General features: G+C 37.2%; 1 pseudogene; it reads left to right on the forward strand.

Annotated features, from left to right (window-relative positions):
* The first annotated feature begins 1,784 nt into the window (after positions 1–1,784).
* On the forward strand, positions 1,785–6,439 carry LOC108989256 (annotated as a pseudogene).
* The last annotated feature ends 10,192 nt before the right edge of the window (positions 6,440–16,631 follow it).

A 16,631-nucleotide genomic window follows, 5' to 3' on the forward strand; every position in this document is an offset into this window, starting at 1 on the left:
GCTCACACTACTTATCCCATGACAAGAACCGGGAAACATACTGGCCTGCACGTGAGGAATGGTGTTGAAGAATAATCTCACATTGCATGTGGATAAAGTCTTGGGCATATTTATAAAGAATGAGTAATTATATCTTGTTGAACCGGTTTTATGAGATAAATTAGGCCCATGAATTTCTTCATGGTATCCGAGCCTGCCATATGACGAATGAGAGGCCACACTACTTACCCCGTGACAAGGCTCAGGAAAAATACTGGCCTACACGTGAGGAAGGATGTTGAGGAATAATCTCATATTGCCTGTAGACAAGGTCTTGGCCGGTATGTATATAAGGAATGAACAATTCTCTATTGTAGAACCGATTTTATGAGATAAATTAAGCCCATGAATTTCTTTAATAACTAAAGTTATGTCCAAAATACTGATATGTACGCAATATTGCCTCAATACAAGGAATCTTCACATTTCTTGCCATATTTACGCTATCTATTTTTATGAGGTAGTCCAGTACTATCAGTATAGAATATGTCAATTCAGTATCATCAATCCCAGATCTTCCAACATTGCTTCTGTATCAGTGAGTTCTATTCATGTGACTCGTGTTAGGCTAGTCTTCTCTTTATCACTCTTCAAGATTATAGACACATTCTCTAATCTATCTACACAAGTCAATACATTGGCAACATCATTAAAAACGTATTATAAACCTAAACTATATAAATTTTCTTGAGTTCAAATATAGTTTGGGTGTTTAAGACAAGCAACGTATTTTGTAAATTTGGAAGTTGGCAAATTAAAAAAAAAAAAAAAAATGGCCTATATCAGCTCTTGAGGTCCTCATCGATGGATCAGGTAACACAGACCTGGCCGGGTGGGCTTTGATTCTTTTCTTGCAGTACTCAATGACAGAATAATGGGTGGAGGTTCTCGGTTCATATTCTAAACTGTTAGGTTCTCTCATTTACAGAAGACAGATTTTGGAAAGAACATCACCAACACCAACAGATCATGACAGCAAGTCACCAGATATTAAGCCCTACAAACATGGAACTCAGCCCTCTGCACATGGCCAGCACTCACGCTCCACAATCCCATTGATCTAGTACACTCATGATATTTATGTAAAGTGTATTAATTCTTATCTTGTATATCAGTCATTAATGTATATTCTGTAAGATCATGTACTCTCACATTTGTACAAATATATAATGCATGATATGAAATACATGGTTCGGTATGTTGGCCAAACCACTTAATTTTCTTAAACTTGTTCATAAACTACTTAATAATTACTTCTTAATACAGCTTTCATTTCGACAATGGTGAATCTGTCTTTATTTCTAACCATCCAAAGTAAATTACCTTGGGATGTAAGTTTTAAATTTTAATTTGATTCAATTTTTACAAAGTTATATAAATTATTTTGTTTTTAGAGTTTTTTTAATGTTTGATTTAAGTTCTAACTTGGAAAAACAAAACGACCTTAGGTCTTCCACCGGTGGATTCCTCCTAGCCTATTCCTTGGACAGCGAACAGGCGTGACGAAAGGTATCTAGTGGTCGTCGAATTGCGTTCCAGAGTTAATGCAAAAGCAGTTTTTGTACCTACAAAAAATACGTACGTACAGTCCCAAGACCTTTTTTTTTTTTTTTTTTTTTCTTGTTTGGGACTCGGCATATAAATACGTGCTTCACACTATCTCTGACTATATACTTTTAGTACTCTCTGGCTATAGCCTAAGATCTGGTGGTAATTGTGTCAGTGTGCGTGTGTTTTGGGAAGGTATGGAAATGACGGCGAGAGAACACATAAAAGAGATACGTAGAAAAAAGTTTTCAATCGGAAGAGAACTGAACCCATTGACGGAGGATCTTCACCAGGCCGTCAAGAACCTCTCTGCTGAACTTTACGCCAAGGATGTCCACTTTCTCATGGAACTCATTCAGGTTCCTCACTCGTTCTCTCTCATATGCATGGTTTGCAGCTTTGTGTGTGTGTTTGATGATCTTCGTGATGATCATGATGATCGATGTATATGCTAGCTAGTACTTGACTTCCGAGAAAAATGAGATTTTGAGATTTCATTTTCAAAGATTTAAATCATGCTATATAATTAACACCTTCATTTTCACCAGTCCAATAAATGCAATGCTTTCTGCATGCAGCATCGTCAATAAACTGATCTAGCTAGTTTTCATTTTTTAAAGAGAAATGATACTTGCAGTCGTGAGCGTGCAGTCGCCGTGCAGTCGCTTTGAAAAAAGTGAATAAATAAGGGACCCACGTGAAAAGAAATTAATTTTTTAATAGTGAACCCCACTCTTTTTCAAAGCGACTGCACGGCGTTTGCGCATTCCACGACTGTATGTAGCATTACTCATTTTTAAAAGGTTGTTGAATAATCATGAAACGGAACACATGCATGCATGGATGCATGATATATAGGCCAGATAATAATGTATTGAAAGTTGTGTCTTTCCAGCTTACAAAGTAAGCAAATATAATATATATATATATATATATATTAAAAATAGAGATACATGATGATATTGGTGAATTTAAATATTGTCATGCATGTATCATGTGTCTCAGAATGCGGAGGATAACGAATACATGGAGGGGGTGGGTCCATCGCTTGAGTTCCTGATAACCTCGGAGGACATTACGGGCACGGGAGCTCCATCAACATTACTTATTTTCAACAACGAGAAAGGTTTCTCTTCTAAAAACATAGACTCCATTTGCAGTGTTGGTCGGTCCACCAAGAAAGGCAACAGGAAACGCGGCTATATTGGAGAGAAAGGTAACTGCCTATATACTACTTTTTCACTCCAATTAATAATACTACGTACTCCTGTACTTTATACCATCGATATTGCACCATTCTCACGTATCTTAAAAATGCTAGCATCTAATCATCTATGTAATACATCCAGACTTCACTCAGATTAATTCAGAACGAGCATGCATATATATATGCATAAAAATCTTGATGATGGGGTTACAATCTTGAGAACAGCAATGGTGGAAATTGCTACGAAAAGTTGTTTTGGGGTGATGAGTCATCAAGATTCATAAGTTGTCATGCGTTTGAGAATGTGGTGTTTACTTTGATGGGGTTTTGTTTTTTGTTTTTGATAAATAAAAACATAGCTGACAAGTTATCTCAATCTTGCCCTGCCTCTGACACTGTGATTTTGCAATAATGCATGCACTTGTTAGATTTATTGACATCTCTAAGCCAAATCACTTTTACATATTGTTTCGTAACTGATAAATGCTTACATGAAAGTTAATATGTTTGGGAAGTACTTAGTAACATCTCCTTGAAAGTCATATGAAAGATGATTACAATAAGTGTAACTTCTAGAAATTACAAGCTTATTCCTTGACAGTTCTCAGCTCTCTCTCTCTCTCTCTCTCTCTCAATGCTCAAGATATTACTTGATCTGTGCAATCATAAGATATAAACCTCGATTACTACGAATGAATTATGAGCTACATTCTTCACTGTAATGAAAAAACTGAAAGAGAAGATAAAGTACTTTAATCTGAAAATCGAACAACACTAAAGGAAGCTGTTGGAAGTATGGATCCCAGCTTTATTAATTCTAGAGTTGCCATCACTCATGTATTTTTATTTTAGTTTCTTTTTTGGCTCTGTGAGAATGGAAGGATGTGTATGTTCTTTTATTTCTAATTAAATTACCATATGGTTAAAAATGCAGGAATTGGGTTCAAGAGTGTATTTCTCATTACTGCTCAGCCCTACATATTTAGCAATGGTTATCAGATACGATTTAACGAAGAGCCTTGCCCACATTGCAACCTTGGGTACATAGTTCCAGAATGGGTGGAGGAGAACCCAACTCTCTATGATATACAACAGATAGATGGTTCCAAAACTTCTCTCCCTACAACAACAATTGTCTTACCTTTGAAGCCTGATAAGGTCAAACCTGTGAAGCAGCAGCTCTCAAGTGTTCATCCTGAAGTTCTTTTATTCCTAACGAAGTTGAAGCGGCTCTCAGTTAGGGAACAAAATAAGGATCCTAAGCTCAATACCGTTAGTGCAATTGCTATTAGAAGCGAGACTAACTATGTGATGAGGAAGAACATCGATGCTGAGTCCTCCACATTCCATCTCTCCGCTGAGAGTAAGAAAAATGGGTCTGATGCATAATGCAGCTACTATATGTGGAAGCAAAAGTTCCCTGTAAGACATGAAAACAGAGTGGAAAGAAGAATGGAAGTAGAAGAGTTAGTGATCACGTTGGCTTTTCCTCTTGGAGAGCGTCTCAGCAGAGGGACCAGTTCACCTGGGATCTATGCATTTCTTCCCACAAAGATGGTTACTAACTTCCCTTTTATAATTCAGGCAGATTTTCTTCTTGCATCGTCACGGGAAACAATTCTCTTGGACAGCAAGTGGAACCAAGGGATTCTTGACTGTGTGTCCTCCGCTTTTATCGATGCTTTTGTCTCCCTAGTTCGAACTTCTGAGAATGTTCCACCATCAAGTTTGGCTTCCATGTTCAGGTACATCCCTGTCAACAGCTCTTCTTATCAAGAATTGAACAAAGTGAGGAATTCAATCAAGGAAAAGCTTGTTAAAGAAAATATTGTCCCAAGTGAGTCGTACACGCAGCAAAAGTTCTTTCATAAACCATGCGAAGTCGGTAGGCTTATGCCTGATTTTTGGAACATTTTGGAAAAGGCAGGGAAGCAGGGGGTGAGCTTGCTTAATCTCTCATCCCATGGAAAGTATATATTGAGTTCTTCACTTGATATAGGGGAGTATGATCACATATTGAGTTTCTTAGGAGTGGAACCAGTCAACAATGAATGGTATGCCAAGTGCATCCAGAGTTCTAACCTTGTTGCAGGAGTCGCAGAGGACGTGTGTTTGGAGATTTTACTATTTGTTGCCGAGAATTGGAAGTCAAAATTTGACAGCACCAAGATGAAAAGCATACCAATCATAAAATATTTGGGTGTTGATGGGGTTGTATCTTTGTGCAGCATAGATGAGTGCAGAAACTCTAATAAGGTCGTGTCCTCATCCAAGTATTGTCGTCATTCTAGGTGGCTTATAAATTGGAACACAGAATTCCGTTGCCTTGCCAGTCATTTTTTTATGCCACAAAACACACAAGAAGCTATTCGATTCTTTTCTAAGAAGATGACTTTACAACAATGGCTTCAAGAACATCAAGGTTGGTGCTGTGGATGTAAATGACTATGCAGTTCACATTAATAAATGTATCAATAATGATCGGAAGCTCGCCATTACCTTTGTTCACTTCTTATATCACTCTTTCGCAAAGAGTCATCTGAAGTAGATTATTTATGTGGTATTATGCCCCTCGTAGATAACTATGGGAATCTAATCAGGCAGAGGAAAGGGGTTCTGGTCCCTGCCAACCGAAGCAAATGGGCAGGATTGACTGGTTCAAATCCATGGAGAGGTGAAAGCTATGTTGAGTTAGGAGAAGAATACTTGCGCCGGGATTTTTTTGCAGGTGAATCTTGTTCTTGAGAATAGCTCTTTGAGTTTCTTAAAACGCATGTTGTTGTTTCTGATATCCCTCATATAACTCCTCCCAATGTCGCAATTGCTGCTGTTTCTGCACCTCTCATCAAACAAAATGCATTCTTGCTTTTGGATTGGATTCAAAACCTGAAATGTAGGAGAACTCACATTCCAGAGAGATTCTTGGCAAGCATAAAGGAAGGTAGCTGGCTGAAGATTACTACCAATTGCTGCTCAGGTTACAGGCCACCATCTCATTCATTCATGCTTACTTCATCACTGGGCAACATTTTGTAGAACGGATTAGTGCTTGTTGATATTCCATTGATTGATCAAAGTTTCTATGGTGATCAAATAAAAAAATATGAGGAGCTGAAGACAATTGGCGTCATGTTTAAGTATGGAGAAGCATGTGAATTTATTGGGAAGCATCTCATGTCTCTTGCTGATTCCTCCACTTTAACTAGAAACCAGGTGCTCTCTGTTTTGAATTTCATCAGGTTTTTGAGGGAAAATTATCTTGCACCGGAAAAATTCATCAATACCATCAAAGAAAGAAGATGGCTGAGTACATCCAGCGGTGACATGTCTCCAGTTGGATCTGTTTTGTTTGATCATGAATGGGAATCTGCATCTCAAATCAGTAACCTCCCCTTCATCGATATAGGTTACTTTCGAAATCCTTTCTTATAAAGAGGAACTCAGGTCCCTTGGCGTGTTAATTGGCTTCAGTGGAAGTTACAAGCTTGTTGTAGGCAATTTAAAATCACCTTCATCCTTCTCTTCTCTGACAGTTGAGGCTATTATATTGATACTGGAATGTATACGTCATTCAGGACAATCCAACAAACTCATCAAGACATTGTGTCAAGTTTCAGATGAATTGAGAATTGACATAGTCGTGAAGCAAAGAAGATACAAAAGAAGATGAATTGGAAAACTTCCATGAAATGAAATTGATTGGTATCAATTACAGAGTACTTTAACTATATTTATATACACGGCTTAAATGAGAAAATGAGAAATAATAAACTAAATAATAAACTAACTACCATAACAGAAATAACTAACTCTCCTCTTCCTCTTCTAGTTTAACACGTGTAGCTTTAGATTTTAATTCCATTTGTTCAATCCGTGAGGCTATATTCCAACACCCCCCCTCAAGATGAACATGTATATTGAGGATGTTCATCTTGCGGAGAGCATGATGAAAAGGAAGAGAGCCTAGAGGTTTTGTTAATATATCCGCCAGTTGCAATCTTGAAGGGACATGGAAAAGCTTGATGATATTTTGTTACAACTTCTCTCTAATAAGATGACAGTCTATTTGTATGTGCTTTGTTCTCTCGTGTTGGACTGGATTAGTTGCAATGGATAATGCGGATTTACTGTCTGTATAAACCAAAGTTGGCTGCTGGTGGTTGATAGCTAGGTCTTGCATTGCATAAAGGAGCCATTGGATCTCACAAGCTGTTGAAGCAAGGGCCCTATATTCTGCTTCTGCAGAAGATCTGTTGATTGTAGCTTGCTTTTTGCTCTTCCACGAAATTAATGAGTCACCCAAGAAAATGGCAAAACCTGTTACACTCCTTCGGGTGTCAACACATCCTGCCCAATCACTATCTGAGAAGGCCTTGAGCTGCAATTCTGATGAAGCTGGAAAAAATAATCCTTGTCCAGGGGTTGCCTTGAGATATCTGAGAACTCGAATGGCTGCTTGGTGATGACTAACAGCTGGTTTGGATAAGAATTGACTGAGAACTTGGACAGAATAGGCAAGGTCAGGTCGAGTTATTGTTAAGTACAACAATCTTCCAACTAGTCTTCTGTAGGCTGAAGGGTCTTTATACATATCAGGATCTGAGGAAGATAGCTTTAGATTCGATTCCATTGGAAAAGTTGCAGGTTTAGCTCCAAGTACCCCAGCTTGTTCTAGTATATCTAGAACATATTTTCTTTGACAAATTGATATGCCATTTTTAGTTCTTGCTATTTCCAATCCGAGAAAATATTTGAGTTCCCCCAAATCTTTAATAGTAAACTTATCATGTAGAAAAGTTTTAAGCAATTGGATTTCAATCAAGCTATCACTAGCTAACAGAATATCATCTACATAGATTAGTAAAGCTATGAAGGAGGATTCAGATTTCTTGACAAACAAAGAACAATCTGAAATACCTTGAGTAAAACCATAATCAAGCAATGCTGTGGAGAGTTTAGCAAACCATTGTCTAGAGGCTTGTTTCAAGCCATATAGACTCTTAAGAAGTTTGCAAACTTTATTTTCTCCTTTGACAATCAAACCAGGTGGCAAGTCCATATAAACTTCTTCATGCAATTCACCATGTAAAAAGGCATTATTAACATCTAATTGGTGAAGATGCCAATTTTTAATAGAGGCTATAGCAAGTAGTAACCGAATGGAAGTAATTTTTGCTACTGGAGAAAAGGTGTCAAAAAAGTCCAAACCTTCTTGTTGAGTGTAACCTTTAGCTACCAATCTAGCTTTGTGTCTTTCTATAGTCCCATCTGCCCTATGCTTAATTCGAAATACCCACTTACAGCCTATGGTCTTTTTATTTTTAGGGAGATTAACAATTTCCCAAGTTTTATTTAATTCTAATGCATTTATTTCATTTTGCATGGCAATTTGCCATTCAGAAATTTTAGAAGCCAATTTATAAGTTTTGGGTTCTTGGGAAGCTGAAAGTGATGCTAGAAAGGCTTTGTGAGAAGTGGATAATCTATTTGCAGAAATAAAATCAGATATGGGGTATAGAATGTTTTTATTATGAGAGGAAGCAGCAATAGCAGATGAGTCAATGGCATTTGAAATGTGGGAAGCAGTTCCACAATAATAATCCTGCAAGTAATTTGGCACTTGTTTAACTCTTGAGGATTTTCTGAGATGTTGAGATTCTAGTTGAGTAACAGGTTCATTGTTCAAAGGAAGGGGAACAGATTCATTGTGCAAAGGAAGTTGATGGTTGGTAAGGTTCTGGTTTGAGGTGATATTCGGATTTGAGTTCAGATTTTGCCTTGAGGCAATATGTTGATTAGAATGGATGTCAGGAGGATGAAAATAGAAATCTGAAGCAGAATTTGTTGGAGGGAATAATAAAGTATGTAATTCAGGATTGGAAGGAAAAATCTTGAAAGGAAAGACATTTTCATAAAAAACTACATTTCTTGAAATGAATACTTTGTTGGTATGAAGATCTATTAATTTGTATCCTTTTGTATCAGAAGGATATCCTAAGAAGAGGCATTTTGTGGCTCTCGGGTCAAATTTATGTCTATGAGTTGTGAGTGTTGATGCAAAACAAAGACAACCAAAAACTTTGAGGTGAGAAAGATTAGGTGGTTTGTTAAAAAGCATTTCGAATGGGGTTTTGTTTTTGAGAAGAGGAGTAGGAATTCTATTTATGATGTGTGCTGCAGTGAGCACACAGTCACTCCAAAAGGTTAAAGGGATGTTTGATTGAAACATTAAGGCCCTAGCAGTGTTTAATAAATGTTGATGTTTCCTTTCCACAACTCTATTTTGTTGTGGAGTTTCCACACAACTTCTTTGATGCACAATGCCATTGTCATTATAGAATTGAGTCAATAGGAATTCAGGTCCATTATCTGACCTTATTGTTTTGACAAGAGTATTAAATTGTGTTTTTACCATGTTGCAGAAATTTTTGAGAATGGAAGGAACTTCAGATTTCATCTTGAGCATATATACCCAAGTACAACGTGTATAGTCATCAACTATAGTAAGAAAATATTTAAAACCAGAATAGGAAACAGTATTGAAGGGACCCCATATATCAGAATGTATCAAGTCAAACATTTTATTGGAATTGGTTTGAGATACAGGAAATGGAATCTTTCTTTGCTTTGCTAAATGACATACATCACAAACAGTAGAAGAATTAAAAGATATAGATGGCTCTAGTTGTTTAAGGAAAGGTAATCTTGAATTAGAAACGTGGCCTAGTCTGTGGTGCCAAGGATCTAATGGACTTAGAGTGATAGCTGATACAAAAGAAGAAGAATTATAGTTAGGTTGAGTGCAGGCAACATCTTTTGATATAGCTTGAGATAGGTGATATAATCCATGTTTTTCAAAGGCAATCCCAATCATCTTCTTTGTTGATTGGTCCTGTAAAAGACAGTAGGAGTTAAAGAAAGAAACACAAATATTAGATTGTTTTGTTAGTTTAGAAACAGATAATAAGTTGAGTGTAAAACTGGGAACACATAACACATCATGCAAGGATAATGTATTTGAAAGTTTGATATTGCCAATGTGTGAAGCTGGAACAGAGTTCCCATTTGGCAAATTAATAGATGTGTTGATGGATGTGGGTGTAGAAGAATACAATAGGGGTGAACAGACCATGTGGTCTGTTGCACCTGTGTCCAGAATCCATGAGGACACATGCTGTAAAGATGAAGAAACAGAATAGCAAGGGTTCAAAGATTTACCAGAAATTTGAGAAGTAACAATGTTTACAGCTGGTGAAGTTGTTTGGGTAGATATTTGAGAGAAGTTAGAATTTGCAAGTGCTAGCAATTTATGGAATTCCTCAGAAGTTAAAGAGAACTTTTGATTGTCATTACTGGGTTGGATGTAGAGCTCAGAAGTTGATGTAGCAGCATGAGCAGCAAGTGGATTCCGTTTCCCTTTTGGTCCAATCCAGCCAGGGGGGTAGCCATGAAGTTGAAAGCATTTCTCTATTGTATGGCCATTGTACCCACAGTGGGTGCAATATAAAGAAGATCTCTTCTGTTTGTCTTTGGAGAATTTCGATGGAACAAAGGTTGGAGTGGTTTGTTTGGCAAGCAAAGCATGAGTTTCATTGCTAACAGAATTATTGAGTTGTCTTTGGCTTTCCTCTTGAAGAAGTAAAGAGAATACTTTTGCCATACTAGGCAATGGTGAAACCATGAGCAATTGACTTCGAATTGAAGCATAGGAGTCATTCAAGCCAACCAAGAATTTTAAGACATAATCAGACTGCTGTCTAATTAATAAGAAATCAAATAAGTTGCAAGTACAGGTTGCCATCTTGCCACAGCTACAAGTTGGGAATGGTCTGTAATTAATGTACTCATCCCATAAAGTCTTGAAAGAACTAAAATATTCAGTGATTGATAGAGAATCTTGAGTGATAGAACTTAAAGATTTTTCAAGATGAAAGACTCTCGGACCATCACTTCTCAAGTATCTTGTTTTCAATTCTTTCCAAAGGTCAACAGCAGAAGCAACATAAAGAAGACTGTTCCTTATGTCCTTGGAAATAGAATTCATTAACCATGAGAGAACCAAGTTATTGGCACGTAGCCAAGCAGTATGAAGAATAGATTGATTAACAGGAGGAGCAAGAATTGTACCATCAATGAACACTGCCTTGTTCTTGACTGTTAGAGCAATGGTGATGGATCGACTCCATGCAATATAGTTATCACCAGTAAAGATTTCAGAAACAAGTAAGGCACCAGGGTTGTCACTTGGGTGCAAGTAGTATGGACTTGATGAATCATCTGAAGGGTTGATCATGCGATGAGAGGTATGGGAACTGACAGAGTCTTCTCCATCAGAAGTCATTTCTGGAAATTTTTCCAAGAAATGCAAGAAAAGTATGTAGCAGGAGAGTTACAGAGATTTCAGAGCAAAATCTATGTAAGGTTGCGGAAGCAAAGAACTATTTCTCAATCTGATACCATGTCAAGTTTCAGATGAATTGAGAATTGACATAGTCGTGAAGCAAAGAAGATACAAAAGAAGATGAATTGGAAAACTTCCATGAAATGAAATTGATTGGTATCAATTACAGAGTACTTTAACTATATTTATATACACGGCTTAAATGAGAAAATGAGAAATAATAAACTAAATAATAAACTAACTACCATAACAGAAATAACTAACTCTCCTCTTCCTCTTCTAGTTTAACACGTGTAGCTTTAGATTTTAATTCCATTTGTTCAATCCGTGAGGCTATATTCCAACACATTGAGTGGTGTGAAATGCTTCAAGACAAATATTGGTTACATGTCTCTAGCAGAATGTTTCTTGTTTGACTCTCAATGGGCTTGCATCCTACACGTTTTCAGCAGTTTCCCACTCATTAATCATGATTTCTATGGAGGCGGCATCTTCTTACAGTACAGAACAGATTTGCGGCAAATAGGCGTAAAGGTGATTTTGAGGAGGCAGTCAAAGTATTTGCCTAGACTTTCAAGCAGCAAGCGGCTTCCATGTCGAAAGAAAATGTTTTGTCCATTTTGTCGTGTTACAGACTGCTGAAGGATACTCCACATAAGTTTCCTCCTGATCTTAGGAAACTTGTCCGTGAAGTGAAGTGGCTGTGAACTAGGCTTGGTGATCGCAGATCTCCAAGCAATTGCATTCTGTATGGTCCAGATTGGCATTCAATTGCCCCAATTACTCTACTCCCTTTCGTAGACAACAGTGACAATTATTATGGCAAGGAAATTCACGAATACAAGATAGAGCTGAATAGTATAGGGGTTGTCACAGAATTCAAAGGGGGTGTAAAGTTTATTGTTGATGGTCTTTTTTTCCCACAGGACCTTTCCGTCATAACTCCTGCAAATGTGGTTGCCATTCTGGAATGCATCCGCATTTTATTGCATGATCATGGGAGTTACAAATTTCCAGACACTTTCTGCAAAAGAATCTCTCAAAAATGGTTGAAGACGAATGATGGTTATAAGCCTCCAGATCAGTGCTTATTGTCCGATTCTACATGGGAATCTCATTTGAAGCATATCGATGGACCTTTTCTTGATGAAGGTTTTTATGGTTCTAACATTAGATCATACAAAAATGAGCTTTAATCATATTCATGTTACCGTGGATGTAATGAAAGGAGGCCCCTTGATTGCCAGGCACCTTGATTTCCATCATGAGTTTTCCACTATAGTTCAAATTTATAACTACTTGAGTGAATTTAATTGGGAGCCGGACACTGAAGCAGCCAAAAGGATTTGGATCCCAAATGGAACTGAGAATGGAAAATGGGTCAACCCCGGAGAGTGTGTTTTGCATGACAAGGATGATCTCTTTAGTTCGCGCCTGCAAGTTTTGGAAAAATACTATGACCAGAAGCTACTATTTTTTTTCTCAAGGGCTTTCAATGTTAAAAACAATCCTTCTGTTGATGATTACTGCCAGCTTTAGAAGGTTTGGGAAAGTTAAAGACCCCAAGTGTCACATGAAGACTGTTTCAAGTTCTGGGTCTATGTTTCTAAGCACTGGAGTGAAAAGACTAAGAGAACTCTCACTGCTATTTTGGAGAAATTGGAGAAAATACCGGTTGCTTCAGATTCAGATGGAATTTTGCTGTCTGACAAGCATGATGTTTTCGTTGATGATGATCTTCTCCTTCTGAAGGATCTTTTTGAACAAGTTTCTCCTTGACCCATATTTGTCTGGTATCCTGAGCGAAGCTTGCCTTCATTACCTTGGACAAAGTTGCTTGAAATGTACAAGAAAATGGGGGTCCGGACCATATCTGAATCGGTAAAGAAGGAAGAAACATCAATGGTGGATGTTGCTCAACTCAATCAGGTGAATCCAAAAGATATTTTGATTAAGAAAGGATTGGTTAGGCTCATCCTCGGTTTTCTAGCAGATCTTGTGTTGAAGATGGAAGCAGAGAGGTGACATGAAGCTGTTAAAGGGCTTCTGAATATGACTTTCCTGGAGACAGTCGAACCCATCGCTGTAAAGTATACTTTATCATTTTCTTTAGGGGAAATCATGGAATTGAAAGTGAGCCAGATGATACGTTGGGATAGAGGGGCCTCAAAGTTATTTGCACAAAAGTTGGATAGATCCAGTGGATATAAGAAGATGAATGAGTATGCTACATATTTCTCTGAAGCAATATCCAAGGGTTTGTTATGGGAAAACAACGATCATACTGGTGCACTCTTTGAGCTAATAAAGTTGTGTTTCGTCCTTGAGTTTAATGAGGAAGCAGTGGGGTTTGTAATGAAGTCCAAGAACATGCAGATTTTCAAGGAGGACGAGGAGTTCCTTGCAGTTATCTTCCCTTCAAACTAGGTAATTAAATAGTTACTATCTGTGTTTAAATTAGGTGTGCTTGGCATAAATATCAAGCATGAATCAGTTGCTAATTTTATTAATGCTCTTGCCATGATGTGTAAACCAGCTTGTTTTGTTTTGTTGGGATTTTCTCTGTTTTTACTTTACTTTTTATGTTGGGAGTGCTTTTGCTTGTAATTTCGAATTGATTGATATTGTGTGGTATTTTGCTTTCCTTACATTTTCGAATGTTTAAATTCTCCAAATGTTGTTTATTATATATATATATATCATTATATAAAAAATATTGATATTAATTGGGAAGTTGCAGGCTTATTGCTTGGCAACAAGCAATATCTCTATACAAAATTTAGGGATGTTCATCCGGGTTCTAACCCGGGAACCCAGGTATACCCGAACCGGAACTCAGATTTCAAATCCTGGTCGAAATCCGGACCGGATTGGTCCGGGTCAGACCCAGGCTGGACCCGGGTGGATCCAGGTTTTTGAAACTCGGAAATCCGGGTTCCGAGTTGTACCTGATTTTTTTTTTCTCAAGTAAGAGCCTTTATTTTATTATTATTTGTTTTTCTAAGAAGTCAATCGCATAATATTTGTGTTATAAAAATCTAAATGCATGTAAAAAAAAAACCAATATTCATCTATGCATGCATCACAATGCAATCCACTACATATTACATTATTTGTTATTTATACATTATATTATAAAATACAAAATTACAATATCTAAATTACAAAATCAGAAGCATGTCCATTAATGATTTAATCTCACACCTAACAGCAACTTCAAGTGATTGGACTAAAAGAGATCCTGCTAAAACAAAAAAAGTTTCAAGTCAAAAAGTGTTCAGGAATGAAAGAAATATTTCATTCCATCTACATTGTAGTCATCATACTTCTCAAAGAACATTTTGCACATAACCCTGAGTTATTATGCTTATCAAGGACAGTAATAAGTATATGAACTACTTAAAACCAGCAAAGAGGGAAAGAATGTAGCAGAGATGCAAATATGTAATGACACTTATCCAAACCTCACATGATCCACCAAGCAGTATAATGTAATATTGTTGTATTGGGCAATCACAAATAATTTATTAAGAAAATATACAGCCTATATGATTATGATAAGATGGATGAGTGGTAACACAAGGAATATGCAACATTTAATAAGATCATAAAACAGTCGAATAAAAGATGATAGATCCATGTTGAAGACTTAGAGATGCAAGTGTGCAGAAGATTAAAACGAGGGTCAAAAGGACATAAACAGGCCTAGATTAATTTCAAGTATCTCCAGATTTTGACGATGTGCTAGATAAAGTGGATGACTATGAAGAAATTTTATCGTTTACAAAGTCCTACAAATTTATTAGGTGATTTACAGATATTATACAGATAAACTTTGCTATAATCTACTCTGCTTCTCCATTCTTTAAGATAATCTACAAAGCATACCTTTGAAATATATATACAGTAGCTAAATATTGCTCCTAGTGATCGACTCTCCAGGAAGCCTAAGCTCTTCATTATAAGCAGAAGCTCTTCATTGTATGCAGGGACCATCAGATATATATACTTCTCTGATGGATCAGAAATATGGGTGCAAGGAACCTGAAACAATCCATCCAAAAGTCAGAATCACCAAAAACCACTACAAATGTCAGTTATAATTATCCAGAAAAAATTTGCTACCAAAATGACCTCTTAACGTAAATAAATCTTGCCAAGTATTGCTTCAAAACTACATTATATAAATAAAAAGACCAAGACGATCTTATAATTCTTAGAAGAACTTTAGAAGTCTATACATTGCTCACAATACTATTTTGTTCTTAAAATCATTAATCCTTCCACAAGACTTTCACAAGGTCAGGAAAGATCGGAAACATGATCTTATCATAAGCAGAGTTGGCTAGAAATCTTCTACTATTTTTTCCCAAGGTGATGGTATCTCATTTAAAAAGACCTAAGGCCAAATGAGAAACTGTAACCTTCTGTAGAAAGGGTGCGTTATCTAGGCAGTTTTACTAGCAAAATAACAAAAAAAACCCAGATCTATCAAACTAACAACATATACTTTATACCCATGTTTAACAAAATACCAAAAAAAAGCCAGATCTAGCACACAATGTCGTAGCCGTAGCAGAAGAAGAATGATGCTAGCATAGAATGTCGTAGCATAGATCTTACCTGAAAAAAAGCTCCTCAAGCCGTAGCATTTCATCGTCGTCATTCTAAGGTATCTGACGATGCTAGATAGAGAGGGTGAGAAGAAACATCAGCATATAGCATTTTCTTATTGTAATAAAAAAGACCCAAATCGGAATAAAACGAACCCAAATCGCAGAGATCAAACCTTGGGTCACGAGGATGAGACGAGTAGGCAACGACGATGATGAGATCACGAGAATAACGGGGTTTCTTCGTTGGCACCGATGGAGGGAGGCTAGCGTTTCTTCGTTGGCACTGAGGGAAGGAGGCTAGGGTTTCTTCGGATTGATAGGGCACTGAGGGAAGGAGGCTAGGGTTTCTTAAGATTGAGAGACAGAGAGAGAGAGAGTACAAGTGGTGAGTAACCGGAAGTTTAAGTTACAAAAAGAAACCCGGGTACCGAGTTTAAAATCCGGGTTCCGGGTTTAAAATTCTGAAATCCGATACCCGGCCCGGCTATATCCGGGTTTAGTCATCTGGGTTCTGGCCCAAATTTACCAGGTTCCAGACCGGGCAGGAAAAAAACCTGACCCGGATGAACAGTCTTAACAAAATTTATCTCTTGCTTGAATCCGAAGAGCTCTGCTTGGATATTATTTGTTATGTGCAATCTCTGTTCTAGTCACTGCAGTTATTACAGATGTTATAAAAAAAATGTTGTTGGTAATTTGGTCGACCTCGGCCAGACTTCTTTTGGCGTTGTTTGTTTCTATCATGCCATCGATAATGACAATTGATAACTAGTTTCTTCACATGTTTATGATATATTGGATAACGTTATATGCCATGGTA

The sequence above is a fragment of the Juglans regia genome, chromosome 7, assembly GCF_001411555.2.
Source record: "Juglans regia cultivar Chandler chromosome 7, Walnut 2.0, whole genome shotgun sequence".
NCBI classification, from domain to species: domain Eukaryota; kingdom Viridiplantae; phylum Streptophyta; class Magnoliopsida; order Fagales; family Juglandaceae; genus Juglans; species Juglans regia.